This window comes from Gouania willdenowi, chromosome 24 (genome assembly GCF_900634775.1).
Source record: "Gouania willdenowi chromosome 24, fGouWil2.1, whole genome shotgun sequence".
Lineage (NCBI taxonomy): Eukaryota > Metazoa > Chordata > Actinopteri > Blenniiformes > Gobiesocidae > Gouania > Gouania willdenowi.
Genome location: NC_041066.1, coordinates 8160329 through 8185712, shown reverse-complemented (window position 1 = coordinate 8185712; position 25384 = coordinate 8160329).

Below are 25384 nucleotides of genomic sequence, written 5' to 3'. Positions count from 1 at the left end.
AGGATTGGGTTGTCAGTCACACACATTGAGGATGGAGTGCTGGCATAAAGAGGTGTGTCACACCCACCAAGACTCAGAGGCTCATTTACAACCCATTCATGGACTGAAATAAATCTATTTCAAACAAAGTTCCTAAGTGACTGCATGCATACAAAGTCAAAATCAACATTCAAAGTCACTACCTACATATTTCTGTAGATCCTTTCCGTTAGCATGGATGTTACACTGAATGCCCACTGCAGAGAAGGCAATGCTTGGTCGTGAATCAGAAGACCCGATTCCCAGTGAGTGAGAATCAGGCCAAAAGTCAAGAAAGGAAGAAATCAGATCAGCCTGTCAAAGCTGAGCCATGTGATTTTCACAAAGCCAATATGAACCAAAAATATTTATACCATTTAACAGAGTTTGGTTCTTATTTTGCACGTGTGGATTTGATTTCAGTGTTTCATTAGTTTGTACAGAAAGGTTTTACTGAAATATTAAACAAATGTAAGAAATAAAAGACTACAGACATGTTAGGCTTCTTTTAAAAAACATTGAATGCAAAATAGCTTGACAAAACAAAAGCCATACAGTATGTGTTTGCTGTGTTGGACAAAAATATTAGGCTATAAACGATGCTGAATAAGAGCCTTGGCAAATGAGCCGATTCTCATAGAAGAGTCAAACTTCCAATCAATGGTTGACGGTGCTACCCCTGCTAGTCCGTATCTATAAACTCATTTCATCCGTGCACAAATATGGATTAAATTGAATTTCTCAAAAATCTGACCCATCTAGTCTGAAGCTTTAATGAATTTTGACACATCTAAAGGAATTGAAAATGAAAAGTAATTCCAGTATCTAAACAATCAGGGGCACTAGTGATAAGAAATAGCATTGAAATGTCCGGAACAATGTTCTTCAAAAATGCAAGTCTGAGGTTTTTGTTTTTTTCCCCAAACCTCATTATTTCATCGATTTAAGTCTTAAAGTTGCAGATTTTTTTTTGGTTTTTAAAGTTTTTATTAAACTCAATAAGGTAGTGAAATTATTCCTACTTTAAAGAACTTAACTCTATAATTAGTCTCTCATTGGGCTTTTATGAATTTCTTTCTTCCTTTCTGTTGCCATGAACTTTTATCTAAGCCCTGCTTGCTCTCAATAAGGTTTGAAACCAGTTTATTTTACTCTTGGAGAAATGTTTCTCAAAACCCCAGATGACATGTTTCTGCAACCTGGCCTTGGATGCAATCATTTGGAGTGTTCTGCGTGTTGGGCTATCACTAGTTACCTGCTGTGACAGTGGTAAATGGTGTTGCTCTTTATGCAGTGGGGCCAGCCATCCTGACTGTCTCTGTTTGTGGATAGGTGTCATTATTCATCTGTGAAGAGGGAAAGTTGAAAGGGCTAGCCTGTGTCTCACAGGACAATCCATCTGCGCTGAGAACATCATGTCATTTGGCTGTAAACATCGCTTTCCTCTCCCATTTCCTCTTTTTCTCTCTCTCGCTCTCTCTTTTTGGAACAATAGCTGTTTGTTATTACACCAACCTTCACCACACCCAGTCATTTCACAAAACAGTCTATCAAGTGATTGAAGCGCCAGTACTGCTCTATTCTCAAAAAACAAGTTTGGTCATTGTAATTACTAGTGTTGTGTTCAAGACCGCACTATCCGAGACCAAGACTTGCCCGAGACCAGAATGCACCGAGACCAAGACAAGACCAAGACTTTCGGGAGCCGAGACCGAGTCAAGACCAAGACCGAGACAAACCGAGACCAAGACCAAGACCAAGACCATAAACATTTTTTTTTTCAATTTAAAAAAATAAATAAATAAATAAAATTATGGCAAGGTTCAACAGTTAAATAACATCTCTCTTTAATTTTAGTTTATTTTAAATACATTTGACGGACAAAAAAAAAGGTGCCTGCAAAAAATTAACTAAAATATTAAAACTACTACTGCTACTGATACATTCACAATTATTCTACATATTTGAAAACAAGATTTTTATGTCAGCTGAATGTACAGCAAGTGTTTAAAAGCATTTCTGCCAAGAAATAATGATTCTTTATTCTGATTCTTTCAGTTGTTCAGGTTTAACAGGTCACAGATTTCACAAGATAAGATTTTAGTTTGAAAAAGCCTTTACACAGGTTATTTTTATTAATTCACTTAGTTGATATAGTTTAATTTGGTTGCTGTAATATAACTGGATATTCAATTCACAAAGATTTCCAACTGTAACTGTAAAAGTGAAACTTTCTGAAATAAAACTAAAAACAAGTTGTCAGCAGTGTAAAAAACATAGAGCTACAGGTAGATGTGAAACTAAATAAAACAAACTCAAACCCTGGAAAAGTCATGTAACAAATTAATCAATAGTTATTATATATATATATATATATATATATATATATAATTATTATTATTATTCTGGATACAGTGGAAACAGAAACTATAAAAAATAATTATATTTTGAACCTGTTTATATTGTGGGGAACATATTATATACATACATGTAATTGGAGTCTAAAGTCACAAAAAAACCACCACTTTAAAAATATTTAATATTATTTGAGTGCAACTCTGCGGCGATGACGCGCTGGTGACGACATAAACCAAGATGGCGGCGGCCCGGACTACAGCCGACATTATGTAATAAAGCCTTAAAAGACATGGATATAATGAAAAGAGTGGATGGACAGATGCATAAACATGCAGACTTTCACACGGACACACGCGGACTTATTAAACACACACAAACTTATTAAACACACACGGACCTCAGTAAACACGGTAAACGGAACAGGCTTCACCGCTCGGCTGGCACTAGGACCCAGAAGCAGAGTAAGTGCGTCCCCTATCCAGCATTCACAGGCTGTAATATCATCAGTTTATCATTTTACCAGTTATTAGAGCTACTGTCTTTACCAGGGAGATAATATTTATTACTGGTGATTGTTTTCTGGAGTTTTACTGGGATTTTTACCGGTGATTAGTTAATTTCTCCCTTGCGCTCCGCGGTCCAAACTGACACCGGAGCCACACAGTATGAATGTGTCACACACGTCACTCAGTCACAATAAGGAAGGTTGTGGTCATTATACGGGGTGGATTAATTAATGAATAAAGGATTGTTTTATCCCGTTCTTCTCCGTGTTATTATCACATTATAAAAATGTTTAAAAATAGCAGGAATTAGTGCTGGTCTCGAACGGTCTTGACGGAAAATCCCGAGTCCGGGCAGCCCGAGTCCAAGACAAGACCGAGTCAAAATGCTTCAGAGTCCGAGACAAGACCAAGACCTTTAAAATTTGGTCTCGAGACCGGTCTCGAGACCAAGACCGGTCTTGACCACCACAACACTAGTAATTACATTTATGAAAGTAAATAATTAGCATAAGCATTAATAGTTATTATATTAGATAATTGGATGTATACTGTTTGGATTACATGCATCTCTCTTCTTCCTCTGCTGACGTGTTTGATGAAAATGCAGATTTGGAATGACAAAACATTCTTTTTCTCCTCCTGAAACGTCCACATCTCACATCCTGTCAAGGGAATTTGGTTTTTAGTTCAAATTTATTTAAATTTTTTAAGAAAATAGTGAAAGAAAGCGAAGCACGTATTTTAACGGAATGTTACTCTGAACTGAATTCTGTGTTGTTCCTTATGATTTATACACCAACAGCCCATTGTACAACTTTACTCCATTGAGGCTTGGCTACAACATTTTTGAGGAGTGGATATTTTATTGTTCACCCCAAATCAAGTCATTGCTACGCGGTTTTTTTTTTCTCTTTCTTTTTCCTTTTTGTTTTTTAAAGTGATTTATATGAATAAAAGACAATAGCTAAAGCATTGTTTAAACTGTATTCAGAAGAAGATGATTATTTCTTGGCCACAACTCAGGAGCAGAGCTATGTGTATTTGTTGCAGTCACAGTTGGATTTTCCAACTCAAAATCAGTTTTCAGGCTTCATTTCAGTTTTGTACCGTTGAGATTCGTCAAAGAATGATTGTATTCCCGATAGAGCATATACCTGAAGAAGCCATGTGAGTTTGTACGAATTTTGTTCCTTTTTTAAACCTGTGTGACTGCCCCGCCTAGGTCTGTGGCAAGGCCAGATTTAGCTGTGATCGATGTGGGCAGCTTCTCAGGGTGCAAAAAACTCTATTATATCACTACCCTTCATGTTCATCAACCTGCTTTTATACTTTCCACGTCAAGTTAGTGGAGTGGGCACCTATTTTCACGTCAGCCACTGAGGAGAGACCTGATGGATCCAGAAAACACACACTTTGTTTCCTACTGTTTGTGTATATTATTCATCTTTAACCGTAATCAATAGTCTTTTTTTTTTTTTTAAAGATCTGGGGCTTCATTTATACTGGCGCTTGAAAGATGCACACAACACTTTCCAGGCAAAGTTTGTGATTTCTAACGGGGGAATGGATGCAACACTATTAACTCTGACCCACTGGTGGTGAAGTCGTGAATTGAAGCCAAAATCATCTCATACATTTAAAGTGTAACTAAACCTCTAGGTCAGGGGTGCTCGCAGGCAGGTGCCCTCAGGAGCACTAGTCATCAACGATGAATACATATGAGAGATGCAGTCAGTAGTTCGTATAGATAATACTGCTGCCTGTGAGAAAGTTGAGCAAGTTTTAGTATTTCACTGAAACATTGTGACAAATGTTTTTAAGTGTTGCCAGATCTGGTGTATGGTCAGTGGTATGCTACTGTATATATACAGTCATGACCAAAAATATTGGCACCCCCTGCTCTTTCTGTCAGATAATGCACCACTTCTCCCACAAAATTTTTGAAATTACAAATGCATTGGTATTCACATGTTCATTTCTTTTGTTTGCACAGGAACAACACAAAAAAGCAGAGAAAAAAAGCCAAACCTGATCATTTCACACAGAACTGCAAAAATGGACTGGACGAAATTATTGGCGCCCTCAACTTAATATTTGGTGGCCAACCGGAGTGTGCCACGGCGCACTCCGGTTGGACGACTGTGACTTCACGAGACAGAGGAGTTCTCACGATATTTATATAATCACGTGAGAATGTAGTTAAAGGTATGTGCTATAAATGCAAACAGATAAACAGGTCAGTGTTCCTAACGAAGGAGTACAAGAAGGTTGGACTCTCTGGATTTGCCATAGTCACATTTTTTAGCAACAGCCAACAGAGGAGATAAAACTGCACCAGTAAAACATGAACTAAATCAAAGTTGCTGCAGTTTACAGTGTAGTTACAGTATGAGAGGAAACAATATAGTGAAAGTGATTTTGTTTTTACACATTACGACGTTTTGGTGATGTAGTTACTTGAAATATAATCTGAATGTTTTATTTTGAAAAGTAACCCGATATTTTATTGCGGAGTACGTGATTAATTTCCTTTTTGGCTTCATTTGCTCTGTGCTGATTGATGCGTCGTGTTCCGGTGTCCGCCAGAAATAGAAGTCCTGCATTTATCTGGTGGAGGGCACCGGACTGTTGGAGATGGGAAGCAGCAGACACGCACCGCAGCGGACCCGGTGGAAATTAACACATAGACTAAAGTGGAAAACTATCAGCTCCGGTGGCGCGGCGGAGACGAAATGCAGTGGAGCCACATCCAGTGGAAATTGGGGGTAAAATTTGAAGGCTACCTTCTCCCAACTGCTGTTTTTAGATCTCTCCACAGGTGTCCTATGGGATTTAGATCTGGACTCATTGCTGGCCACTTCAGAACTCTCCTGCGTTTTGTCTTAAGCCATTTCTGGGTGCTTTTTGAAGTGTGCTTCTGGTCATTGTCCTGCTGGAGGACCCATGACCTCTAACAGAGACCCAGCTTTCTGACACTGGGCCCTACATTGTGCCCCAAAAGTCTTTGGTAGTCTTCAGATTTCACGATGCCATGCACACAGTCAAGGCATCCGTTGCCAGAAGCAGCAAAGCAAACCCAAAACATCAGTGAACCACGTTTGACCGTAAGGACCGTGTTCTTTTCATTGAAGGCCTCATTTTGTTTCCTGTAAACAGCACAGTTTCGGGGATTTAGTTACACTTAAATCTCCACAAATATCTAACTTATAGATGAGTACAAAGACTCAAACATCAACTTTAACCCAATCATAACAAACTTTTTTCAGCCCAATTATCGCTAAGATTGCTAATGCATCTCAGCAATTTGTCAGATATACTGAATGTATCTTTTATTAACTATCATTTCTCAGATGAAAAGAGACCAAGAAACTTGTGTCCTGAGCCCAGTGCCACACCAGATATTTACATCATAAATTAAATAAATATACGCCGTGGAACTAACCATGACAAAAAATGCATTTTAAACTTCCACACATGTGTACAATAACAATTAAGCATTTGTAACGATAAAGGTTATTAGTCATATTTCTGTTTTCTTTATCTGACACGGACACTGTTAACACTTTGAACCCAGTAATTCTCAACCTGTGTTTATTGTGCAGGCTAAAGCTATAACTCATACAGCTTACTCTTTTTAGACCTGAATTTCATTTCCAACTGATAGAAGACAACTGAAGTTTTCTTGTTTTATAAAGTTGAACATATGTTGTCTCTTCTGAATCTGAAATATAATAATCCCACTTCACACATATATAATTACGTTTGGTCGCTTTCCGTACACAGATTGTTGCGGAAATTATTACCTAAAAGGACAGGTTATCAGGCTTTTTTTTCCGGTAAAATGCATTATAGGAAGGCTTTTTACTTGTTTTCTAAGCTAAAGTGACTCTTCCCTCTCCATTACTTTGCTGACCTATGACAGTCGGACAGCGTAAGTGTGCACTTATGCTGCTGTTATTCTGGCAATTTCCACCTGTGCTTTTAAGACTGTAATTTGTCAACATGAACTCAGTGAAAAGAGCCAATTAGGTTTTTAAAAAGTAGAAATCATTTGACAAAACACACCATCCATCCTTTATTATGTGTTTCAGCCAATGTGCTGTAGTCATGTTCCTGTCCTAAGTGCACGGATTCAAACTGGTGAGAAAGGAATGCTAATATGGCAACATGAATGGAACTGATGTGTGTAACTTCAAAGACACTATTGTGTTACATATCCACCAGTGCTCTAATTAACTGGGTCAAGGACCACATCTCTCCCTAATTGCACTGGCTTCAAAAGGACGCTGTTATGTACAAACAGCAATCACTTCTTAGGTCTCATCTGATCACAATCACCTGGTTCAATGAAAGGACTGTGTGTTTATGTTTACTCTGGAATAGAAATGAATGAATCCCACTGATTACAGTGAATAATAGAAACGTATTGTGAACAACATGTTCATGTAAAGAAAATTGTACATTTTTGTGGAGACACAAAAACATCAAGTAGGCATCTTCCAGGTAATAGCGAATGAATGCTTTGCTCCTGAGCAACACTCTGTGATCTGTATGTAGTCACCAATAGTCATATAGGCAGAGAAGAAGGCCGACACGAACAACGATAGAGAGAAGGAGGAATAAAAAAAAAAATTAAAAAAAAAGACAACACTGACTACAGATGAGAATAAATCCTACACAAAAAAGGACTGTTCAGAACAACCTGAGAATGTTTGACCAGAGAGACATGTAAACCCATGTAAATTTTCGATGTACAAAACAGGGGACGGGACCTAGATAAGCAAACTGCTTCTCTCGTCTCCTTTTTTGGCATGTACAAAAAAAAAAGTGAATGTAACCATGTTGGAAATAAACTGAATAAATAAAATAAAAAATAGTTATACATGATAAGCTAAGCTGCATTATTGTGGAAATCCATGTGTTTTTTTTTTTTTTTGTTTTGTTGTTGTTTTGTTTTTGTTTTTTTTTTTATTTTTTTTTTTTTTTTTTTTTTTTTTTACAAAATTACGCTAATCTGGTTTGGCCAACTTGAAATCTACGTTTGTCCCTGAACGAGAACAACAATTACGGTGGTGGGTTGAATTCCTAAAGAAGGAATGATTCGAGTACACAGAAGATCTTGGAGTGATCCAATGTTGAAAATGTAGACTGATCTGTATCTGATCTCTTCATATTAGATCATTCTACAGTATGTGATGTTACTAGAGATTTGGCCTACCAATATCATCGGCCAATATTTGCTAGAAAATGTAATATTGATTGACTTCAATATTAGTTTTTACACCTATATTGAAAAAAACCAATACGCGCTCTTGTTCTGCCTCAAGCTTTGTTTTACTGAATTATTTTTGGTAATGGTGTTACAGTGCTGATGCGAATATTATTTGAGTTTTCCAACCTGACCTTTCAATACGGGTCTATTAATGCCAAAACAGGAAGTCCCAGAATGTATTCTCCAGATGCAGTCAGACACCTGGATTAGGCTCAGTTTTAGGTTCATAAAAATACAAAAAGCAGTCAAATAAGGAACTATTACTGATTTATGTTCAGGTACAATATATCTGACTAACCCTACCTCAAACAAACTATCAAAGGTGGATTCAGAACATTTAAATAAAAAATCAAAAGCAGACAAAAGACTAGATACATAGTCCATGAAAACTTGGGGGAAAGTCATCAGTACAGGCATTTGACGTTATAAAGTAATCACTATAATCACAACAACTTTGGACCAAGTTTTTTTTTTTTTGGAGGTAAGTCTCTTTTCCGAGAAATTCCTTGCTTTTGAGGAAGGAAAGAATGTTTAAAAGCTGATGTTCTTCCGTGGTGTTTATATCAAATTCAAAGACTGCTTCCCTTGTTTAATTTCAACCTCATTGTTTTAAAGTCAAAAGCTGTTGACTAAGATTGCTTTTACCATTTTGCTACAACTGTTATTAGTGAGAACTTGCAGGAGAGATCATTTGTCAGACTGAGAAACAGCAAAGTTTGTTGTTTCTAGAAACCTTAAAGGGCCCATGTTAAGCTAAATCAACTTTTCTGTGCTTTTAACATCATAAAGTGCAATTTAGGCTTCATACACATGCCCAAAGTGTTTTTTTCATTGATTCCCTCATTCGTTAGTTAGAGGGTGATTTATTCCTTTCTTACTGCAGGGCAAGCTCCGACACCTCGCTCCAATTTGATGACACGTTCGCACTTTGATGACGAATTTGACACGGCACTGAGCTGGAGAAGCCGCGCCTCCAGGAAGCTCTCTGCCATGATTGACATGTAACAGACACGCCCACGAAGGGAGCATTTCAGCATCCTTCACGCAATGCTATGTATGTATTTTCTACAGTCTATGTATGTACTGGCAAACGCCCCGCCCCCACACTCTGTCTCATGTTTATAAAGCAGCATGAGCTCGGCTACGGAGTGGGTGGGAGGAGGGCGGGCCGTCCTCTGGCCCTACGTCACCATGCTTGAAGGAGGAAGTCAGTGTCCCATCTATAGACACGCCCACTCATGAATATGCATAAGTGGGATACAAATCAGCCTGTTTGTGTAGAGTTGTTCAGAAAGTGACTTTTCAGAGGATAAAATTCTGGAAAACAGGCGCGTTTGGGAAAATAAAAGTCAAATACTATGTTTTTGGGGTTCTTAGAACAAATGGAGACGGGTGAAAAATAGCATGAGATGGGACCTTTAAGTTTTTAATGTTCAAGTCTAAGCAAAAGAAATATGTCTGACCGCACAAGAAAGAGGATCCTTGGAAGCAAAGAAAATGTAGCAGATTAAAGAACCAACTAAAACCTAAGCATGACTGAAATTCATTCTCATTTTGGTCTAATGCAGCTTTTTACTGAAGCAGAGATGGATGTGATCTCCTCAGGTTGGAGTTCTCTTCTGAAAGCTCGAGGCACTAAAGTACTTTGCCTTTTTTTCCCAAAGACTTGAATAGCTTTTTCAAGTCAATGATAAATGTAGCGGTATTGTTGCTGAACAAGGTTAAGAGCAGGACGCTCTAGCTTTTAGCTTCACTCTTTTTGTGCAGAGGAGTTGTCCATCTGTGTTTTCTCTCTGCAATAGACTGGGGATCTTTCCAAGGTGTTCCCTGCATCACGTCCTGATCTGAAGTGATGGATGGGTTTATGAATGGATGTTCAATTTTCACTTTCCAGCTTATCCCAGCCATCCTGCCAAAGGCCTAAAACACTTCTATTCTGCTTCTAATTAAAAGTTGCTGCCATTGCTTTGCTTTTGGCTGAAAGTTAAAAAAAGTCAATTTTCTAAGTTTGATATTTTAGTTTAAATTAGAAACCAGTTGATCATTATATTCCTGAGTAACTTTTTGATGATACAATTATAATGGTCGTTCTTTACTAAGGGTACGAGCTGGTAAAGCGAGAAACAGCAGGTATAGTGACCGCATTAATGAGGGTCAGAGTCACGGCTGGTTGTCAGGAAGATCGAGCCCATAATAATACAGATAATTATGGTTTACATGCATCAGGTCAAAGGACTGCCCTTTCCTTGTAATAAACCGAAACAATACCAATTAATGACAAATTCTGTCATAGACCAGAACATTAGGTGCGGATTAACGTCACATTTTTTGCTCTGATTCTAGAGAAACAGTTGCAGTCATTTGTTTTATCTTGAAAAAAACAATCTTCAGATCTGAAATAACAAATGTTAAAGAAGCCAGGCATCTGTCAACACATGATAAGATGACACATTGTTACCGTAACTAGCTGGATGTACAGGGAACACGCTCATATGCTTCACACATCACTGAGCAAGTGGTGAAAGAGGGATTGTTCACCATGTTGAGCTGCTCAAATCATCCAGAAATAGATTTTTTTTAAACATGAGAATGATATCAGTGTAGGTTCCCTGTGTGATGCGATCACGTCGGTATAAACTCAATGCAGGTTTACGGCATCCTGTTAAATCTTTTCTGTTAAAAATTAGGACAGCGCCGGAGGCAAGAAGAAGTTCATCACTGTAATTACAAAGTGTTCCTATAAAGCAGTCAGTGAGTGTAATTTAAGGCTGGCTCTTACTCACACAGCATTAGAATAAAAGTTGGATTTTATTGTCTTTAGTAGGAGTCATTGAGAGCTTAGTAAAGCTCTGTGATTAAAGGAAACTTCATAAATAATTAACATGAATAGATTATATTCTAAATACTTTCTTTTTTTTTTGTAAAAAGAGATTTTTATGAGTGAGTTTTTCAGTCCGTAACCTTGCTGTATTAAGTACATGGTGTAATCAACACTTTCTGATCGAGCTGTTAATTCCAAGAGAATGGCATAGATGGCGAAACAGAAAAAAGCAACTATTTAGCATTGAGCGTATGTGAACTTTTTTATCTGCAAATGCCATTTCTTCAAAGCTATCCTCAGCACTGATCCTTAAACAAGGCATTTTGAAATAGTCAGGTGCTGTTCCAAGAGGTGTGGGTGCTGTGGCTGCCATCGAGGTTCAGGGGGGCTCAGACTCTTTACTGAAGGAAGAAATAAAGCTACAGATAACCTGGTTACAGAGTTAAGGCACCCCAGGCAGTGTAGACAGGCAAAAGACTTGTGGCGCTGGTGTCACAGAATCACTGGGATCGGATCAAATGCTGAAAGTATTCACAGCGGGCTGAGAGCTATTGATGGAGACAGCGGGAGACAGGGCTGTGATCATGAAGACTGGCATGAGGCCTCAGTGGTTGGAAATGAATTACAGGCAGTGTTTTGCCAGTTGGGAAAAAATAGGCAAATGAAAAAAATCTGTAGGGAAGTACAAGGATGCTACTTCAGTGCAGATGCCAAAGACTTAGAAAAATAAGTTGCTTTTCCTTTTCTATTCTCCCCTAATCATTTACCAGTACTTATCGTGGACCTGGGACTGAATTTCTTTTACCTAATTACACCGTTTTGGCTCCATTTGGTCAAAAATCCAGTGTTCTGAAAGTGCAAATCCAGGAGCGTGACGTGACCTTTCAGCCAATCAGAGTCCCTACGTTTGTCACTAGTCTCTATTGAGAAAAAAGTTGCTAAGAGCTCCACAGTTGTGTGCATTCTCAAGGATACTGGTAAGGGGGGATAGGTTTCAAAACAGGGAAGGGAGGGGGAACAATTCTACATACTGCAGCTTTAAAGATCCAAATAACCTCATTAACCTCCGTTCAAGTCAACCTACCAATTATTTCCAAAATAATAAACAAGACAGTTGCCTCTCAACTCCACTCACATTTCTCTGCCAATAAACTCTATGAACAGTTCCAATCTGGATTCTGCCACCAGAAAAAGCACAAAGACGGCCCTGATCAAAATTATAAATAAACTCATTCTTTAAAGCTGCTTGGGATGCTTTTTAATCAGATAGACATAATGTAGTCCTCAAAATTTAATAAATCGAAGCTCATTAGTTTAAAAAAAAAAAGATTAAATTGCCTCTCAAAAGTTTGTATATCACAACTGTAAAAACTCGGTTAATAGACATTATCAAAAAATTTGCGCAATGTATTATGAGATGTGAAATCCCATAAAAAGATGCGTAGGATGATTTTTACTTCATTCTTACCGTGATTTATTGTATTTCTTCATGTTTTGTTCTCGTTTCTTTATCTGTGATATCACCTCACTCAGCAGAAGAGACAGATATTAAACCCCAAAATAAACACCAGCAGTTGTTTTGCCACAACTTTCAGTGAAAACACCAGAAGTGTGTTCGGAAGTCACTTTGGCAGGGTTTTAGGAGCAAAGACGAGAAACACAAGATGAAAATTTATCATCGATAGCAGCTTCAAGGTTTCAAGTCTTTATTTTGTGGTTGCTGACCTTTGGGAAGGAGTCATAACACAGATCACTTTGATTTGCTCTCCATTATAATTTTGCTTGATTTAAGTGCAAGCGTTCAATACTCACAGCTTCTAAATTCACTTCAAAAACCCTTCCATCTCTTTTGATAAAAAAGTGAAAAGGTAAGACCTCTTCTTCTTTCTTTTTTAAAGCTGATATCTGGAGTTTCTGAGAAATCTGTCTATATGTATGATTCTTTTGAAATGCCAAAAAAAAACCTAACTAGTCTTCTACTATGGTCTACTGTCGGTGGTCATTCATATATATTAATGTATAGAAGTCCCACCTTCGACCTATAGACCCCTATATATGTTTTAGAGACTTTTCAATCAAAGTGAATGCGGGGCTGTGCACGTAAACAAGGCCGCGCGTCACAACAGCAAACAGGTAAATATGTTTTTGGTTCTTACCTAACCCATAGACCTATATCAATGCGACCCAATGCAACCTTGTTATGTTCCACGATGCGCATGCACAAAAGTAGAGGTGTGGCTTCTGGTAGATTGGCAGAGGGAGGAAGTGGAGCTGTTGAGGGCGGGACATCGAGACGTCCTCTCAGAAACTCAGAATATCAGCTTTAATGGTACAAGTATTTTGTCATATAGGAGGAGCTCAAAGTAGAACCACGGCTCAGGTAAACTATTACTAGCCACTTTGGGTGTTTCAGATATCTGGTTACCTCTTGTTGTTGGTGGTTTTCCATTAAAGATTTCTTGGGGTTGTCAATAATGCACAACCAACAGAGAGGGAACCCTAAACGGACTGCTGAAGCACATCTACAACCTCCATTCTCTCTGCAAGAGCCTTGATAACAAATCTGTGTGGTATTTAAAACTTGCTATATATTATTCAACAAGACCATTATGTTTGTATATATTTGTTCTTCAAGAATGAGACCTTTATGTTTGTGACAAGCTGATGGTAATGAAGACAAAAAATACTGAATTATAACATGGGGGATTTGGAGCTTGTGTGGTTTTCATTCTCTGCTTCAGAGACTTCTGTTTCCCCTGAGGAGTTTCCTTCTTTTTTTATTCTCCACTGTTTTGATCTGCCGTCTTTTACTTGTGAGAAGCAGCACCTCTTTTGTCACTTGTCTGCTCAGCAATTAATTTTGTTTGTCACTTCGATTTGAATACACTCCCAGTTTGCATGTCAATTTCATGCCATATGCAGTTCTACTCAGTTCTCCCCAACATTTCAAAGCTAACGAAGAAGATACAAGTCAAATTGATGTCTGTTCCAAAGAATGTCTTGCATAATGTATGCTCAGATAAGTGATTACCTTCGTTTTCTATTCCATAATGTGTTGTTCTACTTTTGTTCTCTCAGTTTTATTTGTATATTCTTCATTGGCAGATGTGATTCTGATAATATCTCATATTTGCAGGCAAAACCTCAATTTTATTCACTTTAAATAGAACAGCAAAACAGTTGTGCATTCATGTTGATAAACAAAACGTTTGAGTGGAAATGATAAATTTTTAAAAAATGCTTTTCCAATGTAAATTACAATAGTTTCTGCTTTAAGAAAGCCTTAGGGGAAGAGTTTAAATAACCAAACAGATCAGAGCCTCCGGATGTTTGACCTTGACTTCTTGACTTTTGACACCATCACCATCAATACTGATTATTTTATTAAACAATTAGGTTGACTGGTTTTTTGTGTTCACGGTGTTTCGTTGGTCCATTTAGTTAGTAATAGGCGCTTTAAATATAAATGTTTAAATGTATTGCGTGACTACTTTGTCTTTCTCTTACTACCAGAACAACACCCGGCATTTGTTCCGGGACCTGATTATTTACAAATTAAGCACTGAATAAAACATACGCCGGCCGCTTGTAGGGTAGCAAACTAGCATGATAACATGTCAAGGCCACACACACGATGTAAAGTGCTTCATATTAATAGTAGTTTGATAGCTGTTCAACAGTGTGAATTATTCTCTATACAGTTACAGTTGTGGAATTAGAGATGTAAGGGCGTTTGAAAGTTTTCAAGTAAAAGTTACGTTCACAGTAGCACCAGTAACACTATAGCATAACATTAGTGACAATATGATCCATATAATACCTCAGCATAGAGTAGCTATCAATGTTTTACGACAAAAAAAATAAATGATCTTGTCAATAGTGCAATGTTGTCACTGCACACAGCTCTGGAGGCTGTTGCTACGCTAAAAGAAGACATTATGTTATAAGAGGGTCGCTCCCTGGTATAATTCTGAATTGCGTCTTTTAAAACAGGCATCGCGAAAATTGGAAAGGAAGTGGCTCTCTTCAAACATGATAGAAGTTCATATTGCCTGGAGAAAAGGTTTGTTGGCTTATAAAAAAAAACTTAGCTTATTACTCAACTTTAATAGAGGAAAACAAAAATGATACTCGGTATCTATTCAACAATGTAGCTGGGCTCACCAAAAGCCACAGCTCTGTTGAACCTTCTATTCCTGTCAGCCTGAGCAGTGATGACTTCATCACAACTTCTTTACTAATACAATTCAATTAGAAACAATGATAATGTCCCCCCTGCAGGTGCTCAATAATTTCTTAAACAAAACAGCTCCTAAAATAACTCCAAGATGTAGCTTTTATTTCCAAAGTTTCACTCCTATTGGTCTATCTGAACTGACCTCAATAGTTAATGTTTCCAAACCAACAACGTGCCTTTTGGATCCAATCCCAACTCCACTATTTAAAGATGTTTTTTTTCCACTAAATAGCACTATAATGGTGAACTGGATTAATGGATCTCAAGAAACAGGTAATGTACCACAGGCCTTTAAAAATGCTGTCATCAAACCTCTCCGTAAAAAACCAACCCTTGATCCAAGTGACTTGTCAAATCATAGGCTAATATCCAATCTCCCTTTTGTTTCTAAAATTCTTTAAAAAATCATTGCAGGTCAACTATGTGATCACCCACATAGGAATCATTTATACGAGAGCTTTCATTCTGGCTTCAGAGCCCATCACAGCACAGAGACTGCCTTAGTAAAAGTAACCTCAGACAGAGGGTTGGTCTCAGTTCTGGTGCTCTTAGATCTCAGTGTAGCCTTCGATACAGTGGATCATTATCTACTGCTGCAGAGACTGGAAAGCATTTTTGGAATTAAAGAAACAGCACTAGGTTGGTTTAAATCCTACCTATCAGATAGAACCTACTTTGTTCATGTTAATAATCTCTCCTCAGGGCACGCTAGAGTTAATCATGGAGTTCCACAAGGTTCAGTTTTAGGACCAATACTGTTTACATTATATATGCTTCTACGAGGTAACATTATCAGAAACATAATATAAATTTCCATTGCTATGTAGATGACACAGCTCTATTGGTCAATGAATTCAGATGAAATCCTTCAGTTATTAAAACACCTCAGAGATAAATTATCATAGCAAATAGTGTCTCTGGATGGCATTACTCTGTCACCCAGCACCACAGTAAAAAAAACGTAGGTGTTGTCTTTGATACTGACTCTCATATTAAGCGAATCTCAAGGACAGCCTTTTTCCACCTCCGTAATATCTCTAAAATCAGGAATATCTTGGCCCAGAGGGATGATGATTTACAGTCCGCATAAACTGGACTGATCTAATTACTCGAGCGAACATAGGCTCATCTGTAAACAGTTGCATTTACTGGTTCAATAAACGTGAAGAGATTCAAATTCTGATGTAGCTGGTTATGATTTACAGTCCGCATATACAGGACTGAATCACAACATAACCTAACCGCTAGAGCGGACATGGGCTTGTCTGTGAACGGTCACATTTACAGACCTTTCAAGTCACTGTTAGCTTACCAATAAACGGGAAGAGATTTGTCACCTTTACAATAACTGTTGACTAGGTCACTAGGAGTGAGGCCCAAGGCAGGCTGACTTGATAATACTGTATCATGTTTTCCTCTAGTCAGTGCCTTCTGATTGCCCTTCTGTCTCTTCTCTGTTTCAGGTGTCGTGAAGCTGATAATGGCAGTTCCTGATCTGTGGTTCACGACTCAACTAGTCTGGGACACTCTGATGTTCTCTCTCTCTATCCTGTTCTGTTGGTCCTTCTGTCCACTAACCCCAACCAGTCAAAGCAGATGGCTGCCACCTCTGAACCTGGTTCTGCTGGAGATTTATTCCTGTTAAAAGGGAGTTGTTTCTTCCCACTGGATCTTGTTGGGTTTTTTCTTTCTTATTATGAATTTTATATTTTGATAAGTGCATTGAGATGACTTTGTTGTAAATTGCGCTATACAAATAAAGTTGAATTGAATTGAATTGAATTGAATAACTAATGCATGCATTTGTTACATCTAGACTAGACCATTGTAACTCTCTACAGTCGGGATGTCTCAGTATCTCACGAAAAAGTCTCCAGTTAATTCAGAATGCTGCCGCTAGAATACTAACAGGTAGAAACAGGAGAGAGTATATTTCTCCAGTATTGGCTTCCCTTCATTGGCTTCCTTTAAAATATAGAATAGAGTTTAAAATCTTCCTCCTAGCCTACAAAGCTCTACATGATAAAGCCCCTGTATATCTTAAAGACCTGTTAGTGCCCTATCATCCAGACAGAACTCTCCGCTTTCAGTTTGCTGGTCTACTGGAAGCTCCAAACGTGTCTAGAAGTAGAACAGGAGGCAGAGCTTTTAGCTACCAGTCTCCTCGCCTTTGGTATTATCTCCCAGTCTTAGTACAGGAGGCTGCTACCTTCTCCACCTTTAAGGCTAAACTCAAAACCTACTTATTTGATAAAGCGTATACCGTATAATAGCATTAACTTAATCACTAGGAACAAAGCCCTAAACCTAAAAAATTAGAAACACCAACACTATATTCAAACACAATCCAGCATCTATACATAGCTCTAATGGGTTGCAAAGAATGAAGTCTAGTCAGACAAGGTTGTGCCGGGTTGTAAACAACCTGAACCTCTTCGTATACCAATCACACTGATGTCCACCCCATACTCATTCTCATTCCACTCACACATTGTTTAGCAACAGGGGTTTCCTTACAGGCAGACCTAATAATACTGTATCATGTTTTTCTGCAGTCTGTGCCTTCTCTTCAACCTTATCTCTCTTTTCTGTTTCAGGTGTCTTGATGCTGGAAGTTCCTGATCAATGGTTCATGGCTAAACTAGTCTGGGACACTCTGATGTTCTATCTTTCTATCCTGTACCGATCTTTTTCCTGTCCACTAACCCCAACCAGTCGAAGCAGATGCCTGCCACCTCTGAACCTGGTTCTGCTGTAGATTTATTTCTGTTAAAAGAAAAACTGTCGTTTATGCTTGTTCATGTGAATTTGTTAGGTTTTTTCTTTTTCCTTTTTTTTTTTAAATTTTATATTTTGATAGTGCTTTGAGATGACTTTTGTTGTAATTAGTGCTATATAAATAAAGTTGAGTTGAATTGAATTGAATTGAATATAACCTGACACTAAAAACAGTGAAATTAACAGAGCTTCATATGTTCTCCAAATTAATGTTGGGCTGCAGTAAATTATGACTTTAGGACTTTATTAATCTTTAGATCTTTATTCAATTATTCAGGTAATTGGATTTTTAAAAGCCACCTCTTTTTGACATCATATGGAGACAGTCTCCAGCTTCTATTCCTGCATTCATCACACAAATAGAAAAGGCCAATACAAAGGTAAACTGTGATGTTGTTTTATTCTGAACAAAGGGGGGCTTGACAGATGTTTATTGTTGAGTAATTAATTTTTGGCCAAAGGTGAAAGTTATACTAATTGCTTTCCTACAAATTGAGGGAATTACAAAAACAAATAACAAAACAATGTCCTGCCTCGTAAAGTCTCTCATTAAGAATGTGACAGCTTGTGTTTATATCATATTTTTATGTTATGTTCTGCTCTATCCCCATAAGAGGAGTAACAAAGCAAATTTTCTCAAGCACTGTACTTAAAGAATAACTCTTTAAGTAGTATTGTCAAGATTCTGTACTTTACTTGATGATTAACCTTTGGGGTTATGTCTTATTTTCACTCCATGACATTTGAAAGACAAATATTGTAGTTTTTTTTCCACCCACTACAGTACTTTTTATCTTTTGACAGCTTGTGATTTTTTTCATTGGTTCAGTGCTAATACTAAAAAGTTTCTGTTGGTTAAATTTGTTTCAGGCAAATAAAGCATTTGTATTGATGTTTGCTTGAGTGACCTTTATTTGTGAAATGTTGAGCCTTTTTAACAGCTTTTTGTTCATTCCGTGAATAATATATCATTTGATGTGGTTTTGTAAACGCAAACCTAAATGTTATGGTGGTTCACAAAGCACCACACAGTGTTATTCAGCTGCACTACAGTACTATAGGCATGAGCAGATTGTGCCCAAGTAATAAAGGTGAGTGCTTCGTCCTTGTCTGCAGCGATACTCCATCGTTTTGTCAAATAATTCATTTTTCTTTACAAACAGTGTAAGCAGACAATTCCTTCCTTCAAATGTCATCACATCCTCATTTCAGCACTCCTTGAGTCATTTCAACTAGTGTGACAATGTAAATGTTGAATATGTTGAATAGACATGGTGTTGTAGATTCATACACTCACAGATAAACACTCACACTGCCTTTGCTCCAAATTCATTTCCAACTGGGAAGGCCGCCATTCCTGGAAGAGCTTCTTGGATTGTTTGGAGGAGAAAATGCAAACAAAGCTGAAGCCAGAGGATACTTGTCCGTCATCAGTGAGCAAAACAAAGCAAATATTCTCCATTCATCATTTACAAGTCATGCTTATCAATTATTTCTGCCATCTGTCAACGAAGATGTTTGAGCATAAACGTCCTGGGTGGAAAATGAACCCACTGCTGTTGTGCTGACAGGCTGGCACACTGAGCCGTCAGCTAATCCTTCCAGTGGGTGCATTTCTGTTCCTCTCAGAAACACACCTTTGCCAGCTTTGGATTCCTTTTGACCTACAGGCTTTGTTCAGCTTTCTATTCGCAAACCGCAAGCTTGTAAAACACGTAGGTGGGATTCCACAGGCACATAACTACATAATCTCAGCTGTGATGGATGTCATATCATTTTTTTTTTTTTAAAGCCACAACCAAAACAAAGTGTGGTACATAAGGGCAAACCATTAAAACACATCAGATACAACAAACAATACAAAAACAGCAAAAAACCAAGAGCACTCAAAGCACACAGTTAAAATGCTTGTAAAAAAAAATAATATACTCATTAAAGGTGCAGTCTGCAACTCTTATAAAAGAGACTTTTTGTCATATTCGCTAAAGTCACTACGTAAGGACAGATTGCCAGAATGCACCGCGACTGACCAAAAAGAACCAATCAGAGCCAGGATTGTGTTTGATGGACTGTCTGACAGCTGTTGCTCACAGTCCCCGCCCCCTTTCCGGTGGGTGGAGTGCCGTCTTTTTTACAGTGTATGGTCTGGAGGAGTAGAAGATGGAATTGGCAACTTTCCTGCTAGAAAGGTAATTACTGCTGCTTGATTTACATTTTGTTAGATTTATAATTGTTACATTAGAAATCTGTAGTGCATGTGTTGTTCGTGTGCGCTTCTCTCATCGCAGCCTCCGTGTTGCTGCTGTAAGTGACACTGTGTTTTTATGCTGCTGCTGCTGCTGAGGTGTGTGCACAGAGAGAGAGAAGTGCTGCAGTCTATGTTATATTACTGTGATGTTGCTGTCGGACTAACTAGCTTGTTAGCTCCTCTGAGGGAGGGACTTTGGAAAGTTTGGAGGCAGGGCAAGAGAGCAGCGGGGAGGGAGAGATCTGAGAGTTGCGGACTGCACCTTTAATAACAATACAGTAGATTGAAATGTATGGGCAAACCCATTTCTAAAAGAAATTGTGATGAATTGGGAAATCCAGATCCAATCTAGGTGAAACTCGGTAGGGTAATTGAGAATCGGTCAAATACGAACCAAGATACGATTTTTTTTTTTTGTATTTCACCAATAATGAGTGGGATTTTTTGATTTTTGATTTAGATCTCCTCCAAACTTTATGGAATCTTCCATGGTAGAAGTTGTATCTTTGGTTAAAATGTTGTCAAAATCCATTGATGTAATCCTGCTAACAGACAAAACAAATAAACACCCGTGGTAATAATACCTCCTTGGGGGAGGCAACAATCCATCATAAAACCATGTGATTAAAGCAAACCAAAGAACGGTCTCATGCACTACATTAAACCAAAGAATAGAAATGGGTTTTAGGAAAGGTTTTTTAAAACAGACAGTGAAAGGGTCCATCTAAGAATCAGAGGAAGCCCATTACAAAGCCTAATCCCCTGTGTGATGAGTGCGTAAAGGTAAGGTAGGGCCAATCCTAAAATGAACCTTACAGCTCATATCTGGAGTTTCTGAGAAATCTATGTTTATGTATCATTCTTTTGAAATGTGAAAAAATGCCTAACTAGTTTCTCACTATGGTCTACTGCTGGTGGTCATAAACATACGTCAATCTATATAAGTCCTGCCTTCGTCCTATAGACCACTATACAAATAGAAAAACACGCTGCGATCGCCCAGCCAAAAACCTTCAACTTCTTGTAGCAAAGACTGTCAATCAAAGTGAATGATCGTGTGTGCACGGAAACAAGGCTGCGCGTCACAACAGCAAACAGGTATGACTGAGCAGCACATCATCATGGATGCGCACTCCAAAACTCCAAAGCTTCTACTAAAAAACAAAAGAAAAGTCCGGGTACAAAGCTTGCGGATAAACGTCTGCGTGGCCACAACAAAATTGATCTTGGAGATGCTTTTCAAAGGTGGAGAGACTTTTAAAAATTATTCCGAACAAACCCTAATTTAGCGACATTTCTCATGGACAGGTAATAAACATCTTTTAGTCAAACGACAATAAGTGTTTTACTAGTGAAAAACAATACTACACGTGTGTTGGTGTGTTAAACATTGTTGTTATGTTCCGCTATGTGCCCAAAAGTAGAGGCGTGGCCTCTGGTAGACTGGCAGAGGCAGGTGGAGGAAGTAGAGCTGTTTAGGGAGGGACATCGAGATGTTCGCTTTTGAATTTTCTCTCTCGTTTCATCCTCCGGATAATTGCTTTAAAGTGCGGGCAGTGGATAGAGTCCAGAATGGGTGTCGCTTACTAGTCTGAATGAAAGAGCAAACAGCCACATTTTGCACTAACTGGGGGAGGACAGGCTCAGCCCAAAGCTGCAGTAATCCAGCTGGGAGAAAATTAAGGCATGGATTACTGTTTTTAAAATGCTTGCATGCAAGAACAGGCCTTATCAGAGCCAATTGTGTAAGATTTAAAACAAAAAACTAACAAATAAAACAGTTTTTACAACTGAGTTAATTTAAAATGTCCATTTGAAAACCCAGGTTGGAAACAGATGGCTTCATATACTTACAATCGACCCAAGTCAACAGAAGAGTCCTTCAGGCACTAAGACTGTTTTTTCTCTTTTACTTTCATTTAGGCTTAAAAACTCAGGGCAAACCAAATTTGATGTCAGCAAGGCTCAAAAGTAAAGGTTGTGGTGTAGCTTACTTTGTAATACCTGAGGAATATAACAAAACTAAGTCACTGTGCTTCACGATCAACCCTGAAATAATAACTCTTGCGCAATCTTACCTGGATTTTGGTGACGTCTTGTTCTTTTTTTTTGTCTACCTTGACAAGTGCTCTTTAAGAGGTCTATATACTGTAACAGTGGTCCCCAATCATTGCGCCGCAGACTGGTACCGGTCCATGGACCAATTGGTTATGGGCCACAAAGAAAAAATAATCATGTAAAAACAAAATAGAGAGAAATTAATCTAACATGATTTTGTTCGCTTGCCTTGTTATGTGACATTTTTGGCACAACGGCCATGGTTACATTATGTTTTTTAATTCGGAATTAGTCATTCCGAATTAAATCATTCGGAATTAAAGTGTTCTGCTTCATGTTTACATGGTAATAGTAATTCCTGCACTGAGATTTACATGGAAAACCGGTTTATTCGGCTTTAGTAAATTCCGCTTTAGGTCTGGGGGTTGGAAGGCTCTGACTGGACAGGGGGCGAACATGACGTGTCACGTCTATCAGGAAAAACACATCACAAACCTTTTATTGTCGACTGTAACACAGACGACTGCACAAGAACTGTTTTCACCTTTATTTTGACTGTAGTTTTTAAGCAGCAGCTCAACAATAACACACTTTGGTCCACGGAGCGGAAGAGAGATATGAACTAATCATCGGTAAATAAAGCCCAGTAAAACTCCAGAAAACAATAACCAGGAGTAAATAGCTGCTCCCTGGTAAAGATAGTAGCTATAACAACCGTTACAATGATAAACTTGGTGATATTACAGCCTGTGCAGCAGTAGTAAACCTCTGACTGTAACCTTAGCCCATATGGGACAATCTTTCATCTAAACATTGGTGCGTTAATAGACCTGCTAGCATTGTGTTTTATATGTTGCAGTTGATTGTTTTCACATTGCAATTGCAAACATTCTCTCTCAACATAGATGGAGCCATGATGTACTTTTTAAGAGATCTAAGAAATCACCTGTTTGTTGTAAAATGCCCAATAGAGCTGTGCTGTACCTGACCTGACAGATGGTCCATTTTACAACATTATCTGACTCTCAAGGATACCCTTCAGGGATCCCGAGATTCTAAGAAAAAATTTCCTGCAAAACCTTGGAGCAATTTTACACCTTCAGTAACGGAAATCCCCCAAGCTCATGAACGTCTGCATCACAGCGAATAAATCCCACCCTAGGAGCGTTTTTAGGTGACAGAATCAGGACAGATCTGATGTCAGCAGCATGAAAGGCAGCATGAAACGAAGAGGCAGGTAAGAAAAACATTTGACAGCGTATCACACAAAAGTGGTAAAGTTAGCAGGGAGCTCAATTGGAGAGAACTTTTTCAGACAGCCTTTGTTTTGCATCATCGGTTCACGAGTTTCAAGCACTAAAGCATCCCTAATTTCAAAAACAGCTGGAGAACAACAGAAAGGAAAGGGACTGCAACAGCTAGCTGTCGAATCAAAATGTTTGGACCAAAAGAAGCCGCTGTTCATTATCCACCCAATCCATCAGCTCCCACTGCTAAATCATCGACTAAAAAACAGGAGGAAAACATAAAATCCCTGAAATGCCATAGAGCAGACATAGACTCTCAGTCTAATTTTAGGTGGCAACCAAAGTAAACATACAAAACAACAGAAAAATACACAAAACAATAGCCAGGATACATTAAAAAAATATAAAGAATTACAACATTGCAGGAAAATACAGTAAAAAGACAAGAAAAACACAGAAAATACTCCAAAAACACACAAATCTACAACAAAAAAGAACAAAACGACAACAATAATACAAAAAATTACTCCAAATAACACAAAACAATAACAAAAATACACAAAATGACTTAAAAAATATACAAATTACAGAAAATGACAACAAAAGTACAGAAAAAGACAAGAAAAATACAAGAAGTACTGACAAACATGCAAAACAACAACAGAAATACACATAAATTACTCCAAAAATGCAAAATGACAACACAAATACACAATATGACAACAGAAATGCACAAAATGCCTCATAACAAGCAAGACAACAACAAACATACACAGAATGACAGAAAAACAAACAAAATTCTAATAAAAACTCTTTGTTCTTTCCTGTATTAATGCTTGGATTGGTCATCATCCTAAATGTTAACATGAATGTTGAGAACGTGGCCCTTTGATCAAACAAACAGAATTTCGTGGCCCCTGCTGTGATAGAAGTTGCCCACCTATGGCAGCATAGAGTAACTTTTGACATTTGGGCGATGAATGGCTCGTTCACTGTATCACAAAGTTCAAACTGCTCTTTGTGCCTCCAAGTTCTCATGTCACTTTGTATTTAAAATCTCTCACTTTGCCTCTGATCTCTGTTGCCCTTACAATGACATGCCATGTCCATGTGGGTTTGGTTGCAGCTGTCACAACTCTCAAAGCAATCAGTTTCTCAGCTTTTCAAGGCAGTAATATGAGCCTATGGGTCTATTTGGTAGATGAGAGAATAAAACAGCCTAAAGCTGAGACCCTGTGTTTACCTTGCAGTCAATCATACTGAAGTTTATTTCAGACTCCCTGATGCTGAAGGATGAATGTATCAAATATAATCTGCTTGCCAAAGAAAGGTTTATCAGATAGTTGGAGGTTTATGAGACATCCCTTTATAAGCTGATATATAGTGTAAAAGAATAAACCTTTCAACGTCTGAGAAACTCAATAATATCACCGTGCAGCTGCTGCCTGACTCCACTAATGTTCCTGCATGCAAACAGCACAACTAATTAAAGGCTTAGCCTACACAGCTATTTGTGACAAAACTGCCCAGCAGCAAAACTCGAGCACACAAAGACCAGCTCCAGCCATAAAGTAAAAAATGACCTTAAAAAGCTCAGCCATCCCTCTGCACTTCAGAAAGGGATCACAGCACTTTATGAACCCAGTGATAAAAGATAAACTCCAACAGTAAACTTTTTTTGTCATGGTGCCTGGCCTCAGAGAGAGGAAAAGGTGTGACGGAGAACGCAATGGTTCCTTCCTAATCTGGTCTGACAGGTCCCGACTCCCAAAGTAAGATTAATTTGAGCTGGAGCTGTGGCTGGACGCATTTAATGTCAACCCTGATAGCACCCTGCTCCA